This window comes from Cynocephalus volans, chromosome 9, assembly GCF_027409185.1.
Source record: "Cynocephalus volans isolate mCynVol1 chromosome 9, mCynVol1.pri, whole genome shotgun sequence".
NCBI lineage: Eukaryota > Metazoa > Chordata > Mammalia > Dermoptera > Cynocephalidae > Cynocephalus > Cynocephalus volans.
The window spans coordinates 129,684,683-129,703,903 of NC_084468.1; positions in this window are offsets into that span (position 1 = coordinate 129,684,683).

Genomic DNA, 19,221 nt, shown 5'->3' on the forward strand with positions numbered 1-19,221 from the left:
GTGTGTCATTGCATGAGTTTAAATTCTCTTTGTTGAAAAGCTCTGTGTAACTCAATCTATTAGTATAGTTATGGGTAACTTGATATCAGTCTCATTAGCAGAAAGAGAGAAAGCTACCAGATTTGGTAATGTTCAATACCTTATTCTGGCTTCCAGGGTACATCAGCACAGGGTCAAAGATTCCCAGTGTATTTCAGACCTTGCACAAAGGCTCCCGAGTGGAGTGGGTGTGAAAGGAAGATGAAGTCCAGCTCTTTTCCACTTGTCTGCCTGTACCCCAGCCAGGTCTGCAATCCCTAAAAGAAAGGGTGATGTATTTTGTCACACGATGGACCTTTTTGTTAGCTGAGCCTTGTGTCAGCTTGGTCATTTGCTACCACACAGAGAGAGTCTTTCTTCAAATTGATCTGCTTGGAGCAGAGGCTGTCGGTAAGGTAGCCAGGGCCCTGCTTCAGCATCACCTCTGTTTCGCTTTTATAAACACGCAAATAATTTTAATTTCTTAAAATGAAGAAATGGTGTCAACAGTGATTTTTAAGCTCTCTTTAACAGTGGGATTGTTTCTTCAAATGAATTCTGATAAACTTCATGTCTAAATCAGAGCTACTCTGATTCAGTTCTGCATGGGGGCCTAGCTTTACTCTCTTTCCCCAGCTCATGGCTTATTGTGGACTTTAAGAATTTCTTTGCTCCAAGTTATGGTTTAAACTAGAGCAAAATAAATTTCCACCAGAAGGTTACTCAAAGTTTCTTCTTACATGACTAAAGCACTTGCCACTGTCCAAATGCGCAAAGTGTGCTGGTAATTCATTGCCATTCATGATTCTTCTCCTCCCTTGATTTTTTATTTTCCAGGGAGACTAAGGCTGTAAAAATAGTCACCTTGATTGCACAAGATGGTGGCAGCAAACTGAGGATCAAAAAGTCATCATTTATTTTGTGACAAGTTCTGAAACAAATGACACTTTGGTTCTTTATGTTTTTAATAAGTGCCCCTTCTCTTACCTTGCAGTTTTATGCTTTACTGGGCAACAACTGAAGGATACTTTATGTGCATGTTTCAGGTGTCATGGGTGACTGTCCATACATAAAACACAAGATGAAACTCCTAAGATACATACAGATGATTTCAGATCAGTTGCCCATTATTACTTTTTCCTTTCAAACCAGTCAATTTCTCCCAGTTCTTTGCAGACAAATGTGGTACTTAAAAGAGAGATTTTACCTATCAAGAATTTATTATATTTACCTTCTGGAATATATTTCTGTTTTAAAATAAATATTCTCATTTCTTCTTTTTTCTTTCCCAGATTTCCCAGGTTTTTTTCTTTCCCAGGTTCTTTTTCTTTTTCCCCAGGTTAATTTTATGCATCAGCTTGGCTAGGCTATGGTACCCAGATATTTGTTCAAATACCAATCTAGATGTTGCTGTGAAGGTATTTTTTTTTAATTAATTAATTAATTTTTTTTTTTTTACATTCTAAGGTGATGTTGTGGAGCTGTCGGAGGGGGGAGGGAGAGGAGAAAGGAGAGAGAGATAGGGTGGGAGGAGGAGGAAAGAGGGAGGGTAGGGTGTGGTCGAGGCTAGAGGCACCCGTCTCATTCTGGCAGGGGAGCCCAGGGGGCTTCTGGCAGCAGATCTGATATTTGGTTGTCACTGGGCTGGATGTGGGTGTCGGGGGAGTGTGGCTGAGATCCTCGGCCCTGTGAAGGTATATTTAAGATGAGATTAACATTTAAATCAGCAGACTTTGAGTAAAACAGATGACCCACCTTCAATCAGTTGAAAGCATATAAGATACAGGGTATAGGGGAAAAGACAAGCAAACTGTTTTCTCCTACTGTACTCTCAACACAACCCTTTTGGTCACCAAAATGGGGGCGGGGGTGTGAAGGGCTTCCCCCAACAAGCAGTACTCCAGCAGACACCAACTAGGTGTTCTATGATTCAGTTCAATTCTGACAGTATTTACCTGGAGTAAGAGTCAGATCCCACAGGTTAAGGGCTCAGTCCCACAAGACTGCCCTCCCATTTCAGATGCCGTCACAAGTCCAGGCGTCTGGAACTTCTGACCAGCTGGTTATAAATTGGGAATTACGCCCCCCAGCCCTCACCCCACTCCCCCATCCCCAGGTTCAATTATTTGCTAGAGTGGCTCACAGAACTCAGGAGAACAGTTCACTTATATTTACCGGTTTATTATGAAGGATATTACAAAGGATACAGATAAACAGCCAGATGGAAGAGATGCACACACAGGTCAATGTATGGGGGAAGGGGCATGGAGCTCCCATGCTGTCTCTGGGTGCCCCTACCCTCCAGGCAGCTCCACATATTCAGCAACATGGAAGGAAGTTCCTCAAACCCCATACTTAAGGGATTTTTATGAAGCCTCCATCATTAGACATGATTGATTATTAACTCAATCTCCAGCACTGCGGATAGGATGAGGGTGCTGAAAGTTCCAAGCTTTTAGTCATCGCTTGGTTTTTCTACTGACCAGCCCCTACTTAGGAGCCTCTCCAGAGTTGCCTCATTAGAACAAAAGACTCTCTTCTCTCTCAGGAAATCCTAAGGTATTAGGAGCCCTGTGTCAGGAACCAGGGTCAAAGACCAAATATCAGAACTTAAGATTCTCCCAGAACACATATTATTCAGGAAATTACAAGGGTTTTAGAAGCTTGGTGCCAGGAATGAGGGATCAATACCAAAATATATACTTTATATTATAAATCACAATATCATATATATGAGCGATATATATGATACAAACACACATTCACACATACTATGGGTTCTGTTTCTCTGGAGAATCCTGTCTAATACTCATACATACACAGGCTCTCAACTCTGGCCAGGCCCACAGGCTCTCATGTTAGTTTTTACCCTTGCTTTCATACAGAAGACCACTAAAATTCCAGTGGAGGCCGTGCCAACATTTCTTATGAGTTGTATGAATATAAGCATCTCTTTATTAATTGCTGTTGATTAGCCAAAAGGCAAATATTTAATTAAACCTTGCGAGATAATAAAATTGCACATGAATTATCTATCTAAGAGCACATAAGTCTGTACATTTCATTAAAATGCTTTAACTAATAATCATGCCTCTTATACCCAGTCTTTGTTTGAGCAGGTTGATTGTTTTTTTAAAAAAGAAAAGTTCCCTAAAGGGAAGGCATTGTTTTTTTTAAAGTCCTATGTTTGTAGATTTGTATTTACTTTGCTACTTACCCTTATCTCACTAGAAGTGCTGTTGATCAAAACATTTTGTTTGTTACCTTGAATATGTATACTCAAGAGAGTATACATATGAAGCCTCTTAAGAGAAAAGATTTAGCTGGTAGGTGAGCAAAACTCAGTTTTGCATTGGTTTTCACATGTACATGTAATTTCCTAGGGGTTTTCTTGCTGCTGCTGTCTATGGGTTTACACAGTGCAACAGGGCCCTAGCATTGGTTGGGTGGGTTTCAAATGTTAACTTCAAGTACAGACACAGACTTTTATTTGGTTATTTAAAAAATCAGCAAAAATCTAAATGTTTTCTCTGTGCTCCACCTAGGACTAAAGAGAAGTAGGTGCATGTGATCTTGTAAGACTGGCCCGAAAGCACGAATCTTACTTGTTGGGAAGGCTCGTCTCGCAAAGACCAGGACACAGAGATCGTTGCAATCAAGCAAGAGGTTTTTATTCCAGCATGCTGGGGTCGCTCCGTCTTCAGGACAGAAGCGGCCCCGAGCTCTTAACACAAGCACTTTTTATACAGTTTGGTAGGCAGACTTTGGCAACAGGATGAGTTGTATACAGCTTATTGGTCACCTGAGGTGACTTTTAAATTCATTGGTGGCTTTCAGTGGGGTGGTATACAGACAAGGAACCAGGGAATTGCCCAACAGCCCACCCCTTGTGTGGTTAGACCCTTCCCGGAACTGGGTGAACTTTGGGCGGTTTGAGAAGTCCTTTATCTGCCCTTACCAGAAAGTCCCACCCACAGGGGCTTGTAAAACCTTGTGCAAGCTAATTACAGAAGCAGAAAAGCTAGTCAGTTAATATTTAAGGGTGGGAGAAGGGGTTCAGGTCCACAATCTCTAACACGGGCCTGGAGAGCATGTTCCCGAAGAGGATGAAACAGGAGGCTTCCAGAAATAGTTGCCAAGCCTGAAACTATCAACTAACTATAGGGGCTGAACCTTGTAAAAAAGAAAGATGAGGACATCTCATCTTAAAGAACTGCTGAAATTATGCATTATGCCCTTCCTATTTATTTATTTTTGCATTAACATGTTCTTTCTTTTATGATGGTAACAGTTAATATTAAGGTGTGTGTGTACTTTTTTTTTAATGGTCTCATTTGCAATCGAAAGTTTGCAGCTCTATACTGGTTCTACTCATTCTTTTAAAAAATATTTTGAAATTTTTGTCTTATGAAATCCCAATGCCTGGGAAATGCCAGTCTATATACAGGTTTCTTGCTTATGTTTGATGCTTCCAAATTCTACTTACTCCTCTTCTGATATTGCTAGAGTCTGTTTCTATGCAATGGAGAAAACACAATTGTTTGTCATCTTTATGGTACAGGCTGTCGATCTCTGTGACCAGAGTTGTTAAAGCAGATGTTCTCATCTAATGAAATGGAGGTAGAACAACTCAGGAAACTGTGCACATATTTCTCTGGCATAGAGCTTGTTTCTCATCTAGAAGAGACTTGTAGGAAAACCTAGACTATGTTCTTTAGATTGGCTATAAGGATTGTTTACACAGCATGGGCCAGTGTCGGAAGCTCTGCAGAGCAAAAAGAATGAAAGCATTAACTGGGCTGGAAAATATCCTAATGAGGCTTTGAGTTTGATATTCCACCTTATTCACTCAAGCAAAGAGTTACTTTGTATTGTATTTTTCTATGCATGCTAGTCCAACTGTATCAATAATGAAAAATTCTTCTTACATGAAGTTAGCATAGACATATTTAAAACCATTTTGTACATATGATTCAAAGGATTACCTACAAGAATAATTGCACAGGAAATAGAACACCTAAACTTGCTCTAATTGAAAGCTACAAATTTTACAGTTGTTTTTATTAACCACCTCAGATTTTTTTTCACTAATTTCCATTGTATAGTTAAGATGCATAACATAACAATTCTTTTTATAGTCACAGTAGTTGTGACATCCTTGCAATTCATTCATTCCTGCATTTACGTATTCATTCCTGTATTTCTGAGTTTCTTTTATGGACCAGGCATTGTGCTGGGTCCTGGAGACAAAAACAGTGCAATGCAGGAAGTGGTGAAGAGTGGGACGTTGTAGATAGGGTCAAGTTGGGGTAACTGAGGGTTATATTCACAGCCAGACTGATGTTTCACAAAAGGACCCCAACCCTAACCATCACCCTTTCTTTGCTCTTTTCCATATCTGCCTTAAGCACGCACACCTTTTAGTGCTAACAAAGATGATGCTTCCCATTCCTTCATTACTGTCTCCTCAAGAATATGGTAGGTATAAAGGCCTGACAGATAGTGACTGACTTAAATCATGGGGCTTAATAGAGAAATAGTGATTTATTGGCATTGCCGAAACACTATTCATTGACTTAAGACTTTTCGAGAAACTGTTGCTAAATAATCTTGTTCTTGTTTGTATGGAAACTCAAAGCAACCACAGTAGTAGAAAATACACAAATGTGGAAATAGAGGCTTAGCTGGAATATTGGCATGAAGGCCGAAGAGAGCTGGATGAAAAACTTGGATAACACCTAAGCAGGGTGAATGCAGCCAAGAGTTGATTTAAACACAGTCACCAAACTGCTACTAGAAGAGAGGACCAGAGTGAGCCCAAATGAAACCTGCAACCAGCTGAGAGCCCCTCGAATTAAATGCAGAGGCTTTCATTCTTGTGTGCAGTTATTTAGACTGAAAATGGAAACATGCGACTGTGAGGCAGATCTCATTCATGCATAATTGAAACACCCAAGGGTAAAATGCTGAGGCACAATGGATGACATCTGATAAAAAGAGAGCAAGGAAAAAGAAGAAGTTAAAAACAAGATACAAGACCCTGGGGACCATAGAGAAGAATACCTGACATAGGCCAAATAATCTCAAATAAAAATATCCAAATTACCAGACAATGCAAATATAAAGACAAATGCATGGAAGAGACATGAGGATTGGGTAGGAAAAAATGCTTATAATATGAAACATTCAAGAGATGAGTCACTGGTGAGTGAAACTTTTATTCTAACAAAATGCAACTATAACAGTATTTATATAGGATTCTCTTATACGTGGGAACTAAACAGAATTATACTAGCACAAGACTAATTGTCTTTAAAGAAGTTTTATTCTAAATGACAGTATGATACAGATATATTCAAATATATAAATATGTAGCATATGTATGCATAAATATTAAAATATTTTTAACTTACTGGGAGAGCAGTGGTGTGTGTGTAGGTGTGCATATGTATGTAGCTGACTTCCTAATTGTAAAGGACAAATTCCATTTTATTAGGGAGATTCGCAGAAAAGTAAGATTTGTAATAAGTATTTTAAGGACAAAAGTGATTGACTGGGAAACAATGGACAAGTAGTGCAGTTGTCACATCCATTTCTCTTGGCAAAGTCACAGGTGGTTTATTGAGTGTTTATAATGGATCTGGCACAATCCTATGTCCTCTGGACTATCCCATTTAACCCACACAAGAATCCCCTGAAAAGGCTCTACTCCCATTTTAGGATGGAGATTCTGAGAATCAGAGGAGTTAAGTCACATAGTCTTGCCTGACCCTTCCCCCAACATACTTCCTCCATTCCCTTTGAAAGGTGACAGGGAAAGGCTGACGAGAAAAGGTCTCACAATGCAACATTTCCAGTGTTGAGCTAGAACTTATTTTTATTCACTTATATGTTGTGTATTTTAACTAAATAAAGTGAGTACTGCAAAAACAAAGCTAAGTCTATTTCCTTTATTAAAAAAGAGGCCTTCGGATTGCTTACTATTTCTACAGATTTGCTTGTGTATTTATGATCATGTCTTGCTTACTTTGCTATCCCTTGAAATGAGAAGGAATGCTAAAGAGATGCATCTTATACCATGGGAACAGAGGCAAGTTGTAGAGAAATGATTCATGCCAGATAGCCTATAAGTTCCCCACATATGCATTCATTAACTAAGAAAGTAGTAATGAGCATCTAAATTCTTGTTGTCAGCACAGCCTTATTATACATTCGGTGTACACCAGTCACTGAGAATTCAGTGAATCGCAGTTCCTACCCTCTGAGAGCTTAAAATAAATTCATCTTTGTGCAAACTTGTACATATATGTTCTTTTAAACATATGGGAGACAAATGATAACTGCCTCATGGGTGACACGGGCAATAAGTTCTACAGGAACTGAGAGAAGAGAAAGGTCATCAAAGGTTTGGGTTCATTCAGCTTCTAGCACATGTGCACCCCCAAAGTTTATATCCATATGTAAAACAGTACTAACTGCTGTTTTCTTTTTTCTTTTTTTTTTTTTTTTTTTGTGACCGGTAAGGGGATCGCAACCCTTGGTGTGGTGTCGCCCGCACCTCGCTCAGCCAGTGAGCGCACCAGCCATTCCTATATAGGATCCGAACCCTCTGGCGGGAGCGCCACTGCTGTGCTCCCAAGCGCTGCACTCTCCCGAGTGAGCCACGGGGCCGGCCCTAACTGCTGTTTTCTGATGATTTAGAAACGAATTAGCATTCAAAAATCACAATCTTAGATTCCAGTGGGCCTATTAAGGTGTTATAGAAAACTAGTCCAACCCTGCATAGATGTAGAAACATGTTATACTTTCTGTATACTTCTATTACACACACACACACACACACACACACACACACACACACACACTTCTACTGTATGCTTCTACTATATTGAAGATATCCCCTTTATCTGGAAATTGGGGTTTGCTCTAAACCAGTGGAAACCATTGAACTGGGAGAATTAAACGACCCTGTTTGTAGTGTGGCTAATGGTTTTTGCAGCCTAGAACATACCATTGAGCCTCATGGGTGACCAGCTTGCCCATCTATAAGAGAAGGGACGTAATGATCTCTGCGGTCATTTCTAGCAATGGGATACCAGGATTTAATGGTTCTAAGTTAGGACACAGTCTCATCTTCCTACCAACCTCACGATTCTCTTCTTTTTAAAGTGTCATTGTTGTTTTGTAGTGTCCGTGCCCCATGTATTTACCTTGCAACTGAGTGGGCAAAAACCCATTGTCTTTCCATTCCACATAGAGCCCTTAAGCAAACTGGCAGTGGTACTGAGACTAGAATCGAGATGTTTAAACATTCCCCTTCTACTTCCTTTTCTCTGGCAAACATATTCCATCTGATTTTACCTGGTTTGTGACCTAAAGTTACCCTGAGATCTTGTAATTTTCCTATTCCTTCCCATCACAAATGACCTGTGCAAATCAACTTTGGCTTCGTGAGGATAAAATCCCCCTACTTCTACAAAGAAGTAGCAATTTCAGGTCAGGTAGAAAGGGAGCTGTGGTAGTGTCTTTGTCTTTTGAAACACTAATTTTCTAGTTTCCAAAATGAAACTAAGAATGAGCTTTTGGCATGGAATGCACAGACCCTGCAGTAGAGTAAAACTAAGGCAAGTTTGAATGATCTCCCACATCCTCTGCACCCAGTGAGGGCATCCTCAACCCAGAAATGAAATCATTTTGATTATGCTCTTGTAGATAGAGTGAAAAACCTAACTCCAGAGACCTGAAGAGACAGAGCCGATGTGGTTCTAGCAATGTGAAGAACTTGCCATGCTCCTTCTGAGAGAGGACCATGAGGCCCTTTCTGTAGATGCTGGCTGCATACCCTGCATGGTGAGCAGCCAGGCTCCCCAGATAGGTGTTCTCCCCCACCCCAGCCCTGGACCCCTACCAGGATGGGTGGGGGTGAGGTAAACAAAGATGGGATACTTATTTTTGTCATTAAGAGCCTTGAGCATGTTCTCTTTTCATCCAGTGGGGATGATGGTTTAATGTTCTTAAATTGAAGGCCACTTGTGCTTGAGAGATATTTTAAAGGCAAATGGGTACCTCTTGGGAATTGGTGCACAGTATATCAGTACTTCTCAACCCTGGATAGAAATATATTTATGTACGTATTTATGTACTGTTTCACTTAAGTGTTGTTTTTGGTTTTTGTGTGTGTGGACACCTAGGCCCTACTTCAAAACAACAAACTCAGAATCTTTAGGGTTGGACCCAGGCATCTGTTAACATTTTAGTTGTCTGCTGAAAATAGAAAGAAGGTGTCTTTCATTGACAGCTATTACATTCATTTGAAGCTGTCACATTTAATATGATTAAAATAAAATGGTTAGTCGGGCGTATGTTTATCTTTTTTTTACTGGATTAGATTATTTTTACCTCCTTCAGTTTTCTAAAATCTTTAAAAAACATTATTGTTTAAATCAGCCAACCATTACATTGAAAAGATTTTTCATTGATTGTTCATTGATGATCATTGGTGGATATTGGCCACTTTGCCAATTCTGGCTCTAACAAAAGTTGTGTATAACTTTAAAAAGTCTAAGAACAGTGTCATAAGGCAATACATACTTGTTCACAGCCTGTGGAGAAGTCTGCTATGGTGAAAACCCTTGGCCTCACTGTCCTATTTCACCCAAGATCCCCAAAGCAAATATACTTGGACTAAGAACTCCATCTAGAGCAAAGTAGCCAGGCTGCCTCTTTTCAACAGATGCATCTAGTTAAAGTCATCTAATAAATTATATCCAAATCTCTATCAGTGGGAGGGAGAGAGTGGGGGAAATGAGATGAGTGAGTAGAAAGGGATGAAAATTTCTAAGAGTAACTGAGAAAGGAAGGGGAGAAATAGTTAGGATCAGAAGACCACTGTAAGAGCCCACCAATGAACTCCTGGATCTGGAAGAGAAATATGTTAAAATATTACATTGCAAAACGATGCCATTATAAATGATGGTGACTTTCAAAATACTTTCAATAAAATGGAGAGTGATTTGGAAATGGGGGAGGAGAAGGACGTTTAAAAATCTCCATCTCAGGGCCGAGCTGGTGATGCACTTGGGAGAGAGCGGTGCTGGGAGTGCGGCGACGCTCCCGCCGTGGGTTCGGATCCTATATAGGAATGGCCGGTGCGCTCACTGGCTGAGTGCCGGTCACGAAAAAGACAAAAAGAAAAAAGAAAAAAAAAATCTCCCTCTGGAAAGAAGAACAGATCTTGCTTATTCAAATTTGTCTTCTAGCTGTGCCACTTCTAACTCTATAATCTTGGACAGGACACTGCAATCTTCTAACCCTCAGTCTGTTCACCGACACTCTGGGGTTAATAATAACAGCTTTATGATGATGGTGAGAGGATTAAATAAATAATCCATGTAAGGTGCCAGACACATAGTGATCATTGAATAAAGATTAGATTAGAGGTTTTGTTTATGAATAGATAGTAGAAAGGATAAAAAACATTTTACTAAAGTTAATTAAATTTAAAATTTTAAAAATAAATAGGACACTGGAGTTAGATTAAAACCTATCTGATTTAAATGGACAATACCCTAGCCCACTTTAGAAATCCTGTATATTAAATTTTTTTTTAAAAGGTTCAGGACAATAGAGTTTACAAAAGTACTATTTATTGAATTCAGTGTGAATAAGTTTGCACACTTACTGTAAGAAATAAAATGCAATCATCCATAGCATAAAATAGATATACATAAAGTAGGAACTGAAGAAAATAAAAATAGTACTTAGGGTTTCTGTGACCCACAACCCTGGGAAACCAAGGAGTACCCAGAGCTTGGGTGTTTCCAAAACTATTATTCCCAAATAACACCAGTGCCTCACTCTGGTATGGGGAACAAGGGCAAAGTGAATGCTGGCACATAAAACTACACTTGGCACCAATTAAAAAAAAAAGCCTTTTACCTCTTTAATATAAATTGCATTTTGCCACTGTGATGTGAGATTGAATTTGGAGAGCCTGGGTCTCCCTCTCCAGATTAGTTGTCAGGATTCGCCTACCAAAACCAATGTGGAAATCAGAACTAGGTGCAAATGTCAGTCTTGGGTAGGTCACTTACTAAACTTCTCGCAACGTCAATTTCCTCGTTGGTAAATAGGCATAATGACATGAAAGCTAGCTTTCCTCCCTTTTCTCTCTTTATCCTTACTTACGTATACCTATATTAATCAGCTTCTTTCAATGGCCCAGACCAGCTCCAATTGGTTCCTTTTACGTAAAAACAAAGGCAAGAAGCCTCTTGCATAGTCATTATATTCCTGTTTGTAGTTACCTGGCCACCGTCCTTGAACATCATATCATACTTATTTTTATCTCATGAAGTAGTCAGCTTCATTATAGATCAGACTTTCTGATACTTCTGCTAGTCTTATGGTTGCTTGGTAGTACAAATTGCACCAGTTCTGGATTTGGACAGACAAGGGTCCAACTTCACTAAATGTGTGACTTTGGCCAAGTTTCGCTACCTACCAGAGATTCAGATTACTATCATCAACTATCCAATATTCAAAAGTTGTTTTGTTTATTACCCATAGCTGACTCCTAGTCTGATTGACACCCCTGAATGCTTCAATTATCTGCATGCAATTTCCTTCCTCTTTGCCTTGTGATCCCAACTCCTCTGCATCTGACAGATTCTCTTGTCCTGGTTTATCATGTAGACCAGTCACCCATAATCACCTGACCTGGCATTAACACTGCAAGAAAAAGGGCACTAACTGAGAGGTATTCTTCCCCAAAGAAGAAGAGGAGGACAGGACTACCAAAAATTTACTTTTCTTCTTTGCAGTAGTGTATATGTGTGCATACGCACATATGTGTGTGTGCAGATAGAAAGGCTGAGTGGATCTTAGGAGTCCCAGAAAGACCTCCATACTTATCTGAAATTCTGCTGGAAATTTGACTTTCAGCTGTGACTGTAGCTATAGCCTAAACTATATCTACCACTGGGATTCATAATATTGTATTCATTTTTTTTTCCCCATTGACTCACTAATTCTACAAAGATTCACTGAACACTTACCATATGCCAGACACAGCTCTAGGCTTGAAAGTCAGATGATTTAGTGGGGTACAGGTGCACAGTCAACCATTTTTATGAATTAAGTTGCATGGGATTGGGACCCTAAATAAAGGAAGGGGAAGGGAGTAAATAGACTTGAAGGTTGACGGTCTAGTTCTTCATGCGACCCACCTCCAGTGATTTGAACTTGAGTCCTACGTAAAGAGTGTTGAAGGAAGAAGCTAAAGAAACTATTTTTGTGAGACTCCATGAGACACAGGTGTATGTGGTTACTTTAGTGACAATGTGCGACATGGGGCTAGAAAGGGAAACATTCTGCTCACTATTGGATAAAATATATAATGCCTTTAAATCACTGAAGACCCCAACGATTGTGTCTCAGGAGTGTTCCCAATAGTCTCAGGGAGTATCAATACATAGTACTATTGGTTTGGGTGCCAATATTGTCATGAAGGGCACCATGAGCGATGGTCGTAATGAGGGGGTTTTCAGGCAGCATATAAATGAACATGGCCACAGTTGGACAGACAAGAGGACCGTGACAGATGCATATGGACTGTAACTGGCTAACTTGTACCTAAGAACGGGTAAGAATTTCCCCGAGACTTTAGAAATCATGGAGTGAAATTTTGCAAGAAGATGAGATGATGTCTGGGGAATGCTGGGTAAAAAAGATGTTACTGTTGGGAGAGTTAAAAAGGATATTATCAGTCATTTCAAGTATAACACCATGTAGTTTCATCAGATTGCTTTTCTAAAGCCAAGCTATGGTTGGGATCAGCCTCTCTGTAGGAATGTGAGTTTTGAGTGATGGAAGAAAAGTAGAAAGATTTTTGTTGCTTTAGTCGTCTGTTTTTCTTCTTTTTTTTTTTTTTAGCATAGGGCACTTCAAGAAGGAGTATGTCTTCTGTAGCAATAAATTATAAAGATTTGCACAGCATTAATGCAGTAAAATGGTGTGGTGTATCTGGGAGAGGAGAAAGTACATTAATTGATGAAGTTTAAAAAATACCAAAGGGAGCTAGGAGGGTCCAGACAAACTTTGAAATTTAGACTTAGTGAGGGAGAACCTCAATACTGGATCCTCTTCATCTCAACTAAGCACAATTTTCCTTTCATTTTTATCATATTGCCAATTCCTGCTATCCATCCCCAGCAACCCTCCAGCCTGGAGTATTGAGAATATGGCAGGTGGTAGAGTCAGAAGAAGACTTGAATCCCAGAACATGAGCCCTGCTCTTCAGTCTTCATCTACAGATCATTTACAACTGGCATAAGCAGCCAGTTCTAGCCTTGTATTTCTTCCATAATATTTCACTATAATTTAACCTATAATATATTAGCATACTCCACAAGAGAAGTAAAATGCTAACTTCATGGAAATAAGTGTTTCTAAATATGCTCCCTTTCATTATTAACTAATATTTGCCATGTAAATGCAAGATACATGCAAAACACTATTTCTTTGGTTTAAAAAGGCAATTTGGCTTCTACTCCGTTAATCCAAATGTTCCAATTAGTTTGGTGCTCTCATAATTATGTATAATTCAGTTTGCATTTATGCATGAAATGTTTATTTCCATAATTGTAACAAGCACTTAAATTAATTACACTATAACCTCTTGATTCTATGGGCCAACTGTTGAGTCTTTTTGTTAATATTTTAGAATCATGCCTTTTATTTTTGAATTTCTCCCCCTTGTCTTTGATGTGCTGTTTTTTTATCCTTGTTTGGAATTCTCTATGGAATATTCTCAGAATAATCTTGCAGTTTTCTTTTATGACTGAAACTTTGCATTTTAACAGTTGTCTGGAGATAGTTTTTTCCTTGTGAAATATCAGTTTTAATAACAGGAAAAGAAAAATGCTATAAATCTGCACTAACCACATAAAGCTGAAGTCTCTGAGAGACTGATTAACAGGGAGACTGTACACAGGTTTTTCAATAATTAGAGGATGTGCTTGCATGGAGCCACGACTGCTTTGGCCTTGAAGCCATTTCCCAGGGCAGCCAGCAATTATTACAGCCTGCAGTACGTTTCTTATATTTTGTGCCTCTAGCTATTGAAGCTGTTTTCAAATAAAGGTCTCTTAATTTCACGAGAAGTTAACATCACCTTGGATGAACAACACTTTTCTGCTAATACCTTTGCTACTTAGATGGGAGAGGGCCCCTGGAGAGAAGGCAATTAGAAATTCCTAATTTGTTGTTCATCCACCCATAAAAGGTTAAGAACATTCTGGTCTCTGATTACACGAACTGAGCAAAGGGCAGATCAGGCCTCCCGCAGTGGCCAAGCTAACTGCCTGCCCTATCAGCAAATGCTGCTGAACATTCTCTTCAGACCACGGGGGTGAGTGGGCAGCTTTATTGTGGGGTTGAGTATTTGTTTTTATTTTCTTGTGTCAATGGATTACAGATAGCAAATACAGTATAAAAAGGATTGCTATTTTTCTTTTTGGGACAGTGCTTAGTGTAATATCAGCATGCAATAAATGCTACATGTTAGCTATGATAATTTTAGAGGAAAAAACCCATGTGCTAGTTCATTACCAATAGCTGCAGAATTCCTTTCTTATGCATAGTTGCTAATATGCTCTGCATGAAATAATGTAGCATTATGAACAGTGTAGATGTTCATGTAGCTCACTATAATATGTTATCATTTTATACCAATGAGTGCTGATGAAATTTTGACTACATGATAAAACTTACAAAAACATCAGACCCCTGCCTGGTGGGCTTACTATCTAAATAAGCAACATGTATTATAAATGCCAAGAGAAAATTAATCTCATCAGTCACAGGTAATTGACTTGGAATTTGATTATCCTTCACTGATGCTTTGCTGTTATGATAATTCAGCCATTTAATTTGGCCAAGTGGGCAAATTGAGACCAGAACAAAAGTCTCTTTAAGGTGGAGTGGGCTCGGGAGTGGGTCTTAATGAAGAAAGGGAAAAGCAAAGGAAAGAGATGAAAATCAAAGGAGAAGAGAGCTGAGAATGTTAAGCAAACCCAAATGTTGCCAACGCACTGGCAGGACAGATGAACAATTCTGATGTGAAAGAATCATGACATGGTCTAAAGTTGGGCTAGTTGAATTGATTTGATGAAATATGATCAGCTCAGCTTGCCCCATCACTTGAATGCAGAAGGGATTCAGCAGCATCATTTTTTGTCTCTTTGGGGAGTTAAAATAATCCATTGGAAACTGCATTCAACACGCTGACTTTCAATGCCATAAATGCAACCTAACAAATAAGTTCAGAAAAGACTAATTTCTGATTCTAACAGCATTTTGTGTCTACCCCTAAAGTTTGATTTTATTTTGCCATATTTCTTTTTGAAAAATAGTTGTGATAATACATGCTTAAATTTGTATGTCATATAAAACATGTATCTTCCAAGCTTGATTACTAATTTTGATCCGTATTTCTATAAACATAGAGTACACAAAACTCCATTTTACATGTGCTACATTTTTGGTTAAATAACCTCTATAAGAATGTCTGGGCTCTCTTCCAATTTCACGTGACCTTTCAGAGGTTACTTAACCTCTCTGTGCTTCAATTTCTACATTTGTAAAACAGTGGTAATATTCTTTGTTCTATTTTCTTCCCATGATTGCTGGGGATTAAATGAAATAACTTGTGTGATGTGTGTGCTGTGAAAATACAGGATTCTACAAATGTAATGTCATTATTATATCCCTGTAGAAAACATTTTGCATACACAACAAACAAAAGTCAGTAAGTCAATATAAGTCAGTTGAGAGGATATAAAAAGAGAAGAGACGACACTGATTACAGATAGCTGAAAATTTACTGTGCTGGTCTATATTTTTCACTCCTTTTTCTCAAGTCCTTCCAGGTGATAAGCTAATCTTAAAGTAAAAGAAACTAATTTTTAAAGTATTTTTGAGGTCAAAATCTCAGAATGCTGGTTCTTACATGTTGACCAACACAATGACTGTTGTTACATAAATGTAATCTTTAATTAAAGTCCTTGTTTTTGGAAACAGCCATCAGGGAGTTACCTTGGCCACAGCATCCCACATAAACATCAAACTTGAAATGTTGTTCAAAGTGGATTGATTAATTAACTACAATTTACCATCTGTAAAAAAAAAAATAGATTCGGGAATATGGCAGGTTCAGTTCATTTCTCAGTGACAATTAAAACTTTCCTCTCCCAGACTAATATGCTCTAAATAAAACACAGATTATATATTAAACATCAAAACTCTTTAAAGTATAATTCTTTTCTGTTTTCTCCTTTTTAAAACAAAAGTGTTATTTTAAAAAAAGGGTAACCAAGCCAAATGTAAACTTGCATTTGTTGCTAGTAAATGAAGAAATTAATGAATTCATTAATAGTTACCAAATGGGAGAATCCTAGGAGAAGAGATAATTCTTATTATTTACTTCATTGAAAAACTTATTTCATATTTACAATTATTTGAGATCAGGTCCAGAAAATATTTCATATGTGACAGCATTTTCATGGGCTTTCAGGGGCAACAGTTTCATGAGAGGGAAAGACATAGTGGGGAAGATTGGAGTAAGACAAGAATAGAATTTAGATGGAAGACACAATTCATACTACTTTTCTACAGTCATATCATAGTCAGGGGCACTAGTAATTGGAAGGAGATAAGGCAAAACTCTCCTTCACTATTCTGTCAGTTCTTGACTTTATATCTGATTAAGTGACCTCATATAATATTAGGCACACAGTATTGAACACCACTGGCTGAACCAGTAATTAATTATGTCATCCTCTCCTCTCAATCCTTCAAAGGTGTCACATCATACCTAGAAGACTCTCAAACTCTAAATCCTGCTCCTGCAACAAGCAGACACCAAGACAACATTAACAGGCAAAAATTTTGTGAGGAGAAATGCTGTGTTAGAGAAAACAGGGTAGAGGCCAGGTTAGACTGGAAACACCATCAGACTGCAATGCCAGTCTGACCCAAAGGGAAGGTGGGAGAGAAGGTAGTGTGAGTGCTGTGCAGTCTAAGCAAGGCCATTGGGAAGTCCTTAAACTCAAATTTGCTGTCAGAGGTTGCGCATGTCTTCCAGGAATTGTCCTGCCTTAGTATAAGCACTATGCTCATCACGGCTGAGAGGGGCTTGTGGAAAGCGTGGTTTCAGCAGAAATGTGGCAATGGGTTTCAAAATGCAGTAGTTGGGGCCTTAGGCCAAGTATGCTTCCCCGCAGTTGCAGGTCTGCAAGGTGTGTTTCTCATGGCTGCCATGGGTATACTGTTCCATAGATTTGGGGAGTAGCTCTTCTGTGGTTTTTGTGGTCTTTTCATCCTGTGTGAAAACTCAGAACAGGGAGGTGGGTGGAACGGGCCACTGTTCTTATTGCTGCTGTTGATCTTGGGGCCATGACTGAGACTTACCCTCTTTCTCCTCCACTCTCCATTCTAATTCCCGTTACACTCAGCTACTCCCTAGGTAGGTCTTGGCGCATCCCTAAAGTGTCTAAGCCTTTGAAAAGCACATCCTTCCCAGTCTGGGGTTTGCAAATGTCCACTCATAGTGACATTGGGGAAAGCAAGAACCAGGTGGTGTCCAAACAGATCACCTGTGAATCCTCCCTGCCCCTCCTGTATGAAAGCTGCATTACCTCCTCTTGCTGATGAGGGGCAAGTACTCCTGCCAGTATGGTGCCTCCTCTCTTCATGAGGGCTTTTGGAAACAATTTGTCTTAAGGGCTCTGGTGGCAACCTTAACAGCCATAACTTATAGTTCCATCCTGTGTCCCCTAGCAGAGTGTGCTCCTACTGGGGACCGGGACTTCCATCCCTGAAGAGTCCAGAGTTACAGGGACGGGAAGTACCAAGCCACCAGTATGGCACTGGGAGATATGGTAAGTGGGGCTACTTCTACTTCTACCTCTTGATGCCCTTACCCACATCTCCTTCCTTCATGCACAGCACATAGAATCTATAATTAATTGAATATGCTGCATTCTGGAGGATGGCCTCCCACCTCTCACAGTGTTTCCTCAGAGCTGGTGCTTCAGTTGCAGCATTAGAAGACTCTTCCAGCCTCGTATGAGACCAGCTGCTTCTGGGTGGTATGACATGTGATACAAACATTGGATCTCATGATCTCAGCTCCATTTCTGTATCCACTTCACTGAGAAGTTGGTCTCACGGTCAGAGGCTGTGCTATGTAAATTTGTTGCCTGTGGATCAGGCATTTCATAAACCACCAAATAGCAGTGCTGGCTGAAGCCCTGTGACAGAAAAGGCAAACCCATACCTAGATTAGGTAATCATCGCTATGACCTCCTGGCCCTTCCAGGAGTATTCCATGAGGAATAGAACTGGATTGGGGACCCAGCATCAGTCTCTGTTGCTGGCAAATTGGGTATTTAGAGGTAGCCATAGCTAGATCAGTCTTGGTAAGTGGAAGTCCCTGCTTTTGAGCCCTATGTTTTTGCCTCCACCATATGCCCATAATGCCATCACGTGTGCCTGGAGTAGTTGATAATGAAGGCTGGCTAACATCAACAGGCCAATACATTTTATCTGCTTAGTTGTGCAGTACCTCTTCCATGGCAGATGCTTCTTGGTAGGCATTAATATGTGGTACAAAAACCCTCTGCTGTATGTCCACTCTCATATGTCTATCCAAATGCCTCTATCTCAGAAATACTTTTCTCAGATCTTCCAGTCCTTTTCTTTTGAAGTCCCTGATCAATCGGGTAGGCCAAATATTCCACTGCTCAGGAGTATTTATACAAGTAAGTTCTCCTTCCACACAAAATGTATGACCAAGTGCACTGCTCACAGCTTGGCCAGATAGGAAGTTTTTTACTCTCCACATCTTCCAGGGATATCCCTGACTATAATTGTAATGCGAATTTTTGGCTTGTATCTACATACTGAGATGACTTAGATTCAAGCTCGGGCCTCCTTAAGTGTTTTGCCAAATCCTGGGCTGCACTTGTGCAATGAGAGGCTTGAGAGGTCTGGCGGAGAAAACAATAGCATGAGGTGTGCTGTGATCTGAGCGGAGATTCTGGAAGTCACATAGGACTGGGAGATGTTGGAATTCTAGCCAACAAAGTGGGGAAGTCTTACTGAAAACTCAGGCATTCCATCAAAACTCCAGACAGGCCACAC